Source organism: Apium graveolens, unplaced genomic scaffold, assembly GCF_009905375.1.
Source record: "Apium graveolens cultivar Ventura unplaced genomic scaffold, ASM990537v1 ctg1866, whole genome shotgun sequence".
NCBI classification, from domain to species: domain Eukaryota; kingdom Viridiplantae; phylum Streptophyta; class Magnoliopsida; order Apiales; family Apiaceae; genus Apium; species Apium graveolens.
The window spans coordinates 20032-32672 of record NW_027417419.1 but is presented as its reverse complement, the minus strand read 5'-3'; the positions used below and the strand labels follow the sequence as shown (position 1 = coordinate 32672).

Genomic DNA, 12641 nt, shown 5'->3' with positions numbered 1-12641 from the left:
TCTTTATTTCTCTATCTTTCTCTTTCTTTTCTTCCCTCTATCTTTCTCTCTATTCTTCTTTCTCGCAATCAGTAAAGCGATTCTATTGAGGAATTGGTCAAAAGAGGTGAATGGAACAGTGGTGCACGGTGAAGCTCCTATAAAAGTTTTATCATACAACGAATACAAGATTTATTTGAGATTATGGAAAACTAGGATTATTTGGGAATGGAAAGTTGGTTAGAAAACCCTTAGTGCTTTCTTCTGCTGATTCCGAGGACGGAATCCTTATAAGGTGGGTAGATTGTAATATCCCATATTTTTAGATATTATTATTATAATTATTTGGAATTATTTATGTGATTTTATGTGAATTTTAGTGAATTATATGATAAGTGGAATTGATGTTTGGGTGTTTATATGTGATATTATTTGAGTATTTCAATTTTTATGTGCTCAAAATAAAATATGGGATGAGTCTGTGTGTTACTTTATTGTTAATTTTGGGTAATTGTGGATACGAACCTTATTTGTATAATTAATTATTGAACGACATTATTTTGTTCTTAAAATGATTTTATTGATTATTTATTCTCATAAATGCTAAAATTATTTCTAAAATTATTTGTATTGTTTTATAATTTTATTTATTCGTTTTAGGAATTTATAAAATTTAGAAATTAATATTTTATTGATTATTTATCTTTAAATGATTGCCTGATTTCATCTAATTATAAAATCAGTATTAAATTCAGAAATGCTTCAAAAATCAAGAAAATTTTATTTTATTAACTTTTAAATATTTCGAGCATTTTAAATTTTTTCGTCAATTTTCTGGAATTGTTTTGTCTGCACCTCGATCCGTTAATGTCAACTTTCGGGATAAACCGGGTTTCAGAATCTTCGTGATTATCTATTAGTACACGCGTTTGATTTTAGGATGGGTTTGGCTGCGTGTCACTTTCTTGTTGGGAAGGAGTAATGGAAAAAATAAAACAACAAACACAATAACAAACAAAAAAAAAACACAGCCCCCCCCCCAGCTTTTTCTTTCTTCCCCGTCGCTGCTCCCCTCCCCCGCCTCTACTCCACCGCTTCAACGCCTTTCCTCCACCCCTCTTCTTTCTTTCTTTTTCTTTTTGTTTCTTCCGTTCTTTAATTCAATCACCCTCTGAATTTAACCCTCAATCAGGTATATACTCTCATATACATACATATATATCTTCGGCTTGATTTCTTTTGTTTTAATCCTACAATTGATGTTGGGAAGATCGCGAATTCCTTGATAGTATGAGAACTGGGCTGCTTCGACGAACCAGAGGCTCGACCTCGATCTTCACCCGTGATTTGGGGTCGATCGGAGGTCAGCCGGCCGCCGGCAATGAACTCCGGCGAGTCGGCGGCATAAAATATTATTTGGTTTAGGTTGATTTTGCTTGTTAATTATAGTTATGAACTTGCTAATTGATTTTGTGTAGTTTCGAGTTGTGTAAGTCAATACTTGGTTGAATTTCGCTTATATATTCTTAGGCGGATTGAATGTCTAAATGACAACTACTATTCTTGATTTTATAAAATCTGAAATTTCAGTTGGTACAGATGATTTCCGGGTTTTTAGATTTATAACAATGGTGTAGTAGTGTATAACTTGAGTTTTGGTTCGTTAAGTGATTATGGCTTGACCCGGTTAATATATGTTTAAGTTATAATAGTTTATGGTGGTTTTAAATTTCAGTCTTGGTATTTTGAGTTGTTCTACAAAATTTTCAGATTTATACATAGTTATTTGAAGGATTATTAGTGAGTTATATGCATGATATGTTGTGAATTGTGTTGTCAAATCCGTTTAGAAATAAGCTGAGTTCTTGTTAAATTCGTAGCTTTTAACTAGTTCATCGTATGATAATGATTTTGCACTCTCTGGAAAGATAATGGAATTATCTACAATTTTCATTCTTTGTGTTTTTCCAAATTCGGCCTGCAATTATGATAAAATCTGCCATTTGTAAAATCTGTCCTGTTATTTCAGTTTGATACATCCTGACTTCAAAAATTCGTAGTAAATTCATTATTTTAGCTATGACTTTGAACTATACCAATTTTAAAAGCTTAATTCAGGATCTACAATTGTTACTTATAGTTCATTAATCAATTCTATGATTTAGGAGTCTCAAATACTAAGTTACTTGCGAAAACAGGGCTGAATCTGCTTATGCAGCTGTGTATTTTAAAGTTTCTGAATTCGTTACTTGGTCATTTTTAGCGAGCCTTACCATTTTGGAAAGGTCGCTAAATATCCTACAACTTTTATGTTTTAAACTTTTCTGTTTAAGTTCATCTAGGTGTTGTAAAATGTCATTCTTCCGAGGCTGGTTAACTTAAATTTTAGGTTCGGTAGCTATTTTGTATGTTATAACTCGACATATGGTTTTGTGCTAATATATGTGATTGATAGTCATTGTTTAATAGATTAAATATATGAACCTATAATATAGAAGTGTTGGTTAGTGATTTGATATGTGCTTTCTAGTTTATTAAATTATAGATTTAAGTTAGCATACTTGATGACATACTTGACTTGTGCACATGTACATTGACTTGTTATTTGTATATGTGATAGCAACGATGTGTCTTATGAAAATACATGTTAGTATATGCCTATTTGAGATTGAGTTTAGTTGCTAATTATTAGAGTGTGATTTGAATATGTGTATAGTTAGTCTATGTGATATATGTGTAAGGTGATTTATTTAAGTGTTTACTCAAGTTGAATTGGTGATGCTAAATTATATAACTGTAAGTTCAAATATTATAAATTATTCAGTATACTTAATTGTTTAGGTGCCGCAAGTCTGGGCGGGTAATTTTCCTTAAATGTTTAGGTGCCGCAAGTCTGGGCGGGTACTTTTCTTACTTGTTTACTTTTATGTTGCTGCAAGTTGAGGCAACTTTATTTTGTTTGTTTATAAGATTAAATTGTGGAATTGAAAAACAGGCGGATAGTCCTAATTACGAATACTTCATGCCAAAATTTTCTAAAATTCCCCTGTATCTAAATCTATTTGACTTATTTGATTTCAATGATTTGAAAGCATGTTATGATTGTTAGTCGTAACACGTATAGGATATGTTTGGGTAAGAACATTGAAATGACTTGTGGGTTGTATTTGTGGTGTGGTTATTTAGGGTATTGTCCATATTACAAATAGGTCATGCCGAATTTTTCGTAGAAATATTATCATAAGTTGCGCGTTCTCGTGTTAAATAATATTCTGAGTTGGTAGTAAGTTTTAAACTATAATATGTGCGACCTGTTATGTGATATATATATATATACATATATATCGCGAAAGGGTAGAAATAAGATAATCATTTCAGAAGGATACTAAAGTAGTATATTTTTGCTTATGATAGGATCAGGCATTAAGGGCGTGAGACCAAGAAAAAGAAAAGAAAAAGGGAGAGTTGCATAGGGGTTCAGTAGTTACGGATGGTTCGAGATTAACAGAACCATACGTTGGGGATCAAGACTGAAGTTGGATAAGATTTCGTATCAGATCCCAGTAACTGCATTAGCGACATATCAAAGAGTTAAGAATAAGAAATTGTGACGTCTTGAGAAAGCATCATGAGTTATTTGTGTTTTTGCGAGTGTGACTAACTGCTAAAAACCCAAAGGCAAGTATTCCTAACCTTTCTCCTTAAATACTGCAAATATTTATTCGTTCCTATTCTAAGTTCAGAATAGTTAAACTGTTTTATATTTCGCTGCAATTACTCTTATTTATGCAAGTTCCTTTCACTATTATTCCTTTATCATCGATTGCTCTCTTGAGCAAGTACCCAAAGTGATTTGACATCAAAATACTCCACGGACTGGATGGTTACTATATATATATATATATAAGGACCAGTGATGAGCTGGATCCTATGGGCCGGAGATGAACCGGACCCTTTAGGCCATAGTTGCCTGAGTAATCCTTATGTTGGTTGGGTCTATGCAGTTGGGTATAGATCCGCACTATATTCTGACTGATCAGCAGATTATAGTGCATATGTTGGTTTCTAGTATCCAGTCTAATTTATTGTTGATCGCCATTGACGGCATTCCTTCTTGAAAAGAAATTATGATTATGAATTAATTTCTTAGCACTCAGTTTCGGGAAAATTACAGTGTTTATAAATGAATTCGAAGTTCAGATTGTTGCTGCAGCATTTGTTGCTCAGTGATAATTAGAATCTTGAATGAATTGGGATCTTCTTAATTATTTAACCCGTCCTTATCAGGCTGGTTTAGCAGGCTAAGTCTATGGAAACTTAGTCGATAATGATGGATATTGAATAGTTAGGAATTTCTTGAACATTGATAAGTATTAATTTCTAGAGTTCGGTTTTGAATAAAGTTTATGATTCAATATATATTCATTGTTTCATGTTATTGTGGTTTATGATATTTCCGTAAACACTGTTTTACGAGTTTTATTCTCGTCAAGATTCAAAGTATTGCTGAAGCCTTTCGCTCAAAAGTATCAAAATGGTTTTGAATATAATTAAGGAATCAATTCTGGGATTCCTCAACTATAAAATTTTATGATTCAACAATTATGATTTTTTTCTATGTTCTGCGCTGATGCAGATGTCGGTTTTATATCAAAACGACCCTATATATGTTATAATTAACTTGCTGAGCATTTCTTTCGCTCATACTTGCCTGTTTTTAAATTTAACCTCCAGTGAGGATTAGCTTGCGTTGTTTAGCTGCATAATTCGAGGAAGCAAAGAAGAAGCTCTTGGAAGGTGGTTGGTCCAGGGTTTGCGGACTAGTGTAAGTTTTATTGTGTAAAGTTATTTATATTAGATTATATTATAGTTGTATATTTTATTTGGGCCTAGTATACTTCATTTCGAAGTTATACTAGTGGGTTTAGTTTTGAGTTGGAATTTATTGAAAAGAGTTTTAAAAGAAAGTGAGAAAATTTATTTGTTGAATTTGGATATCTTGTTTCTAGAACTGTAACCTTAAAAGATCTTGGATTAGTTTGGGGTCATTTATGATAAATATCTTCCGCTGGCATTTATTATTTGATTTAACAGGTTATTTTGGATTGAGGTTTCATCGTGACGACCAAATCCCCTGACCCCGGATTTGGGGGCGTTACAGGTTGGTATCAGAGCTGAGGTTATAGTAAACTAGAAACGAGAGTGTGTAGGAGTGTGTATAGCTATGTGAGGACGTTTGAGCTCATATCGAGTTCCTGTTGGACTATCAGATATAGTGCCAACGAGTAAGTTAAGATAGGCGCATTCGTTCGAGATGGTTGTGTTGAGCTGGACGGAACTCCGGGAAGCTGCAAACTTCTATTGTGGAATCTTCCGAGGCTACTACGATTCGACGACGATGAAGATTATCGATATCCTTGGAACATGAAGAAGCGTCTAGAATCAGATGGCGAGTCAACTGGAGAGTTCAAATTGAAGATAAATATTAAGACTTTGGCAATACCTTTTCTTTCTATAATTCCTTTTGACATCTCTCAAAAGAAGTGATTGTTAGAGGATATATTCCCTAACACTCATTTTCAATCCTATCTGTGTTTTAAATGTGTCAGAGGCTGTCATGAAGCCTATTTTTTCAGGTTTTGATAGCTCTGCCAAGTTATGATAATTTAACTTCCACTTTTCTTATTTGGTGGATGGTTTCTTGGTGATGTGACACCACTTGCTCATTTGGTGCCATAATTTTTTTCTCTGGATTTCATTCCTTCAGAAATATCAGCTTTGAAATCTTTTCAGTTTTATTCATTTGATTTTCGATCACTTTGATATTCTTTTATTCTGACTGGGATAAACAACCCTAACTATAGGGGACACAAGGTATACCTGTCTGTGTGATAGGAGTTGGATGGGACGCCATCACTTGTGTGTATTGTGAATACATGAAGGTTAACAACCTTTAGTAGTGTCTTAATTTGGACACGCAATACCAAGTTCGTTTGATCATATTGATCTCTCAGTTATTCTTTTATTTCAACAATACTTTTTCTCAAATTCAGATTTTGGTTCCGTTATGGTATCAAATTCTTTTCTTTTTGAAATTCCATGATTTTGTCATCCCAAACATTCGAAGGTATGCCAATCAAGTTAAGCTGAGTTATCCTGGTCAAGTCAAAGCAGGGTTATGTGATGGGATTATCAAGAGCAACAGTGGATTGCAATGCGATTAAAATATCAGGGTGTATAGCGAAGTCATTCTGTTTCTTTATTTCTCTATCTTTCTCTTTCTTTTCTTCCCTCTATCTTTCTCTCTATTCTTCTTTCTCGCAATCAGTAAAGCGATTCTATTGAGGAATTGGTCAAAAGAGGTGAATGGAACAGTGGTGCACGGTGAAGCTCCTATAAAAGTTTTATCATACAACGAATACAAGATTTATTTGAGATTATGGAAAACTAGGATTATTTGGGAATGGAAAGTTGGTTAGAAAACCCTTAGTGCTTTCTTCTGCTGATTCCGAGGACGGAATCCTTATAAGGTGGGTAGATTGTAATATCCCATATTTTTAGATATTATTATTATAATTATTTGGAATTATTTATGTGATTTTATGTGAATTTTAGTGAATTATATGATAAGTGGAATTGATGTTTGGGTGTTTATATGTGATATTATTTGAGTATTTCAATTTTTATGTGCTCAAAATAAAATATGGGATGAGTCTGTGTGTTACTTTATTGTTAATTTTGGGTAATTGTGGATACGAACCTTATTTGTATAATTAATTATTGAACGACATTATTTTGTTCTTAAAATGATTTTATTGATTATTTATTCTCATAAATGCTAAAATTATTTCTAAAATTATTTGTATTGTTTTATAATTTTATTTATTCGTTTTAGGAATTTATAAAATTTAGAAATTAATATTTTATTGATTATTTATCTTTAAATGATTGCCTGATTTCATCTAATTATAAAATCAGTATTAAATTCAGAAATGCTTCAAAAATCAAGAAAATTTTATTTTATTAACTTTTAAATATTTCGAGCATTTTAAATTTTTTCGTCAATTTTCTGGAATTGTTTTGTCTGCACCTCGATCCGTTAATGTCAACTTTCGGGATAAACCGGGTTTCAGAATCTTCGTGATTATCTATTAGTACACGCGTTTGATTTTAGGATGGGTTTGGCTGCGTGTCACTTTCTTGTTGGGAAGGAGTAATGGAAAAAATAAAACAACAAACACAATAACAAACAAAAAAAAACACAGCCCCCCCCCAGCTTTTTCTTTCTTCCCCGTCGCTGCTCCCCTCCCCCGCCTCTACTCCACCGCTTCAACGCCTTTCCTCCACCCCTCTTCTTTCTTTCTTTTTCTTTTTGTTTCTTCCGTTCTTTAATTCAATCACCCTCTGAATTTAACCCTCAATCAGGTATATACTCTCATATACATACATATATATCTTCGGCTTGATTTCTTTTGTTTTAATCCTACAATTGATGTTGGGAAGATCGCGAATTCCTTGATAGTACGAGAACTGGGCTGCTTCGACGAACCAGAGGCTCGACCTCGATCTTCACCCGTGATTTGGGGTTGATCGGAGGTCAGCCGGCCGCCGGCAATGAACTCCGGCGAGTCGGCGGCATAAAATATTATTTGGTTTAGGTTGATTTTGCTTGTTAATTATAGTTATGAACTTGCTAATTGATTTTGTGTAGTTTCGAGTTGTGTAAGTCAATACTTGGTTGAATTTCGCTTATATATTCTTAGGCGGATTGAATGTCTAAATGACAACTACTATTCTTGATTTTATAAAATCTGAAATTTCAGTTGGTACAGATGATTTCCGGGTTTTTAGATTTATAACAATGGTGTAGTAGTGTATAACTTGAGTTTTGGTTCGTTAAGTGATTATGGCTTGACCCGGTTAATATATGTTTAAGTTATAATAGTTTATGGTGGTTTTAAATTTCAGTCTTGGTATTTTGAGTTGTTCTACAAAATTTTCAGATTTATACATAGTTATTTGAAGGATTATTAGTGAGTTATATGCATGATATGTTGTGAATTGTGTTGTCAAATCCGTTTAGAAATAAGCTGAGTTCTTGTTAAATTCGTAGCTTTTAACTAGTTCATCGTATGATAATGATTTTGCACTCTCTGGAAAGATAATGGAATTATCTACAATTTTCATTCTTTGTGTTTTTCCAAATTCGGCCTGCAATTATGATAAAATCTGCCATTTGTAAAATCTGTCCTGTTATTTCAGTTTGATACATCCTGACTTCAAAATTCGTAGTAAATTCATTATTTTAGCTATGACTTTGAACTATACCAATTTTAAAAGCTTAATTCAGGATCTACAATTGTTACTTATAGTTCATTAATCAATTCTATGATTTAGGAGTCTCAAATACTAAGTTACTTGCGAAAACAGGGCTGAATCTGCTTATGCAGCTGTATATTTTAAAGTTTCTGAATTCGTTACTTGGTCATTTTTAGCGAGCCTTACCATTTTGGAAAGGTCGCTAAATATCCTACAACTTTTATGTTTTAAACTTTTCTGTTTAAGTTCATCTAGGTGTTGTAAAATGTCATTCTTCCGAGGCTGGTTAACTTAAATTTTAGGTTCGGTAGCTATTTTGTATGTTATAACTCGACATATGGTTTTGTGCTAATATATGTGATTGATAGTCATTGTTTAATAGATTAAATATATGAACCTATAATATAGAAGTGTTGGTTAGTGATTTGATATGTGCTTTCTAGTTTATTAAATTATAGATTTAAGTTAGCATACTTGATGACATACTTGACTTGTGCACATGTACATTGACTTGTTATTTGTATATGTGATAGCAACGATGTGTCTTATGAAAATACATGTTAGTATATGCCTATTTGAGATTGAGTTTAGTTGCTAATTATTAGAGTGTGATTTGAATATGTGTATAGTTAGTCTATGTGATATATGTGTAAGGTGATTTATTTAAGTGTTTACTCAAGTTGAATTGGTGATGCTAAATTATATAACTGTAAGTTCAAATATTATAAATTATTCAGTATACTTAATTGTTTAGGTGCCGCAAGTCTGGGCGGGTAATTTTCCTTAAATGTTTAGGTGCCGCAAGTCTGGGCGGGTACTTTTCTTACTTGTTTACTTTTATGTTGCTGCAAGTTGAGGCAACTTTATTTTGTTTGTTTATAAGATTAAATTGTGGAATTGAAAAACAGGCGGATAGTCCTAATTACGAATACTTCATGCCAAAATTTTCTAAAATTCCCCTGTATCTAAATCTATTTGACTTATTTGATTTCAATGATTTGAAAGCATGTTATGATTGTTAGTCGTAACACGTATAGGATATGTTTGGGTAAGAACATTGAAATGACTTGTGGGTTGTATTTGTGGTGTGGTTATTTAGGGTATTGTCCATATTACAAATAGGTCATGCCGAATTTTTCGTAGAAATATTATCATAAGTTGCGCGTTCTCGTGTTAAATAATATTCTGAGTTGGTAGTAAGTTTTAAACTATAATATGTGCGACCTGTTATGTGATATATATATATATATATACATATATATCGCGAAAGGGTAGAAATAAGATAATCATTTCAGAAGGATACTAAAGTAGTATATTTTTGCTTATGATAGGATCAGGCATTAAGGGCGTGAGACCAAGAAAAAGAAAAGAAAAAGGGAGAGTTGCATAGGGGTTCAGTAGTTACGGATGGTTCGAGATTAACAGAACCATACGTTGGGGATCAAGACTGAAGTTGGATAAGATTTCGTATCAGATCCCAGTAACTGCATTAGCGACATATCAAAGAGTTAAGAATAAGAAATTGTGACGTCTTGAGAAAGCATCATGAGATATTTGTGTTTTTGCGAGTGTGACTAACTGCTAAAAACCCAAAGGCAAGTATTCCTAACCTTTCTCCTTAAATACTGCAAATATTTATTCGTTCCTATTCTAAGTTCAGAATAGTTAAACTGTTTTATATTTCGCTGCAATTACTCTTATTTATGCAAGTTCCTTTCACTATTATTCCTTTATCATCGATTGCTCTCTTGAGCAAGTACCCAAAGTGATTTGACATCAAAATACTCCACGGACTGGATGGTTACTATATATATATATATAAGGACCAGTGATGAGCTGGATCCTATGGGCCGGAGATGAACCGGACCCTTTAGGCCATAGTTGCCTGAGTACTCCTTATGTTGGTTGGGTCTATGCAGTTGGGTATAGATCCGCACTATATTCTGACTGATCAGCAGATTATAGTGCATATGTTGGTTTCTAGTATCCAGTCTAATTTATTGTTGATCGCCATTGACGGCATTCCTTCTTGAAAAGAAATTATGATTATGAATTAATTTCTTAGCACTCAGTTTCGGGAAAATTACAGTGTTTATAAATGAATTCGAAGTTCAGATTGTTGCTGCAGCATTTGTTGCTCAGTGATAATTAGAATCTTGAATGAATTGGGATCTTCTTAATTATTTAACCCGTCCTTATCAGGCTGGTTTAGCAGGCTAAGTCTATGGAAACTTAGTCGATAATGATGGATACTGAATAGTTAGGAATTTCTTGAACATTGATAAGTATTAATTTCTAGAGTTCGGTTTTGAATAAAGTTTATGATTCAATATATATTCATTATTTCATGTTATTGTGGTTTACGATATTTCCGTAAACACTGTTTTACGAGTTTTATTCTCGTCAAGATTCAAAGTATTGCTGAAGCCTTTCGCTCAAAAGTATCAAAATGGTTTTGAATATAATTAAGGAATCAATTCTGGGATTCCTCAACTATAAAATTTTATGATTCAACAATTATGATTTTTTTTCTATGTTCTGCGCTGATGCAGATGTCGGTTTTATATCAAAACGACCCTATATATGTTATAATTAACTTGCTGAGCATTTCTTTCGCTCATACTTGCCTGTTTTTAAATTTAACCTCCAGTGAGGATTAGCTTGCGTTGTTTAGCTGCATAATTCGAGGAAGCAAAGAAGAAGCTCTTGGAAGGTGGTTGGTCCAGGGTTTACGGACTAGTGTAAGTTTTATTGTGTAAAGTTATTTATATTAGATTATATTATAGTTGTATATTTTATTTGGGCCTAGTATACTTCATTTCGAAGTTATACTAGTGGGTTTAGTTTTGAGTTGGAATTTATTGAAAAGAGTTTTAAAAGAAAGTGAGAAAATTTATTTGTTGAATTTGGATATCTTGTTTCTAGAACTGTAACCTTAAAAGATCTTGGATTAGTTTGGGGTCATTTATGATAAATATCTTCCGCTGGCATTTATTATTTGATTTAACAGGTTATTTTGGATTGAGGTTTCATCGTGACGACCAAATCCCCTGACCCCGGATTTGGGGGCGTTACATGAACTATGGCTGGAAAAACTCCTCTGACACTCCCTCTAACTAAGGTCGAACAGGGCCTAATGAGGGTCTACATATGACATGGTCAAAACTTCCCATTCCTAAGTTGCAACAAAACTATCCCCTGCTGGACAGATTTGGTGTTTCTACTCGTGCACCTAACCAAACGTCTTACAAACCTCCAACAAACACCTAAAACCTATTGTATACTCCTTAGTGATAGCTTTTGGTGACTTGGGCCTCAAAGTGCACAACAATGACAAGGTCAAATCTCACTCTAAACCTCAGGGAACCCAACTGATTTTCTGCAGAAACTAATACTCTCCTTTCACCAAAATTCTTATTTGACAAACCCAACCAACAACAACCAAAAACCCAAACCAAACCTCAATCAAGGTGATCTACTGAAATAACTCTCCTACACTCAATATTGACTTAATGGAGATCATCCGTACATAAGGTGCAACATAGCAAAAGAAAAGTTAACACACTACACTAATTACAAGTCATCAACTTTTGAAAACAACAAGTTATATCTTCTTTATAAATATATATGAATTAACATCACATATCAAGGAGCACAAATCAAGATTAATATCTTAACTCAACTGAAATTAAAGCCTACTAACAATTATCAATCCAAATGATCAAAAACTTCCGAAAATCATGAGTTGTTTATATGCATGCATGCCTTTGAATTTTATAAGTCAAAACCATATGATTTTCACAATAATTTTTATCATAAAATCAACATGCAAGCCTAACATAGACTAATACTAAATGGTCACTTAGCATGCAAAGGGTTTTATCAAGTTTATACTAAAAAATTCATGTTATTATCACAAAAACACGCAAAAATGAAACAAGGAAACAAAACACCATCAAGAACCATTCATTCGGATCCCTTATGGTCATATCCGAATTAAATAGAAGGGAAACGACCATTAAAAACAAGATCTTCACTCTCTTGACTTGGAATTTCACCATTCCTTGTAGTTCCCACAATAATACAACCTTAAATCGATGAGAATCAAGATTGTACTTTGAGTTCCAACTAAAAATATGATATGCAAGATCAAAACATAAACTTTTTACTCAAAACTCTTTGGATTACATATGATCAAGTTATAGGAAGTAATATTTACTTGAATGGAAGTTAGGTGTTTCAATGAAGAAGGAAGAAAAAGGGAGGGGGTAGGGCTTCGGCCAAGAGGCCGAGAGGGAGGGGAGGGAGGTGAGGGTGGAATGGTGGAGTGAAAATGAAGTGCT

General features: G+C 33.2%; 1 long non-coding RNA gene across 1 annotated transcript; it reads left to right on the top strand.

Moving 5' to 3' along the window:
* The first annotated feature begins 7178 nt into the window (after positions 1 to 7178).
* On the top strand, positions 7179 to 11029 carry LOC141700172 (uncharacterized). The gene is made up of 3 exons (XR_012566232.1): positions 7179 to 7404; positions 9630 to 9893; positions 10949 to 11029. It is a non-coding gene; the product is annotated as an uncharacterized LOC141700172 (long non-coding RNA).
* Positions 11030 to 12641: the final 1612 nt, after the last annotated feature.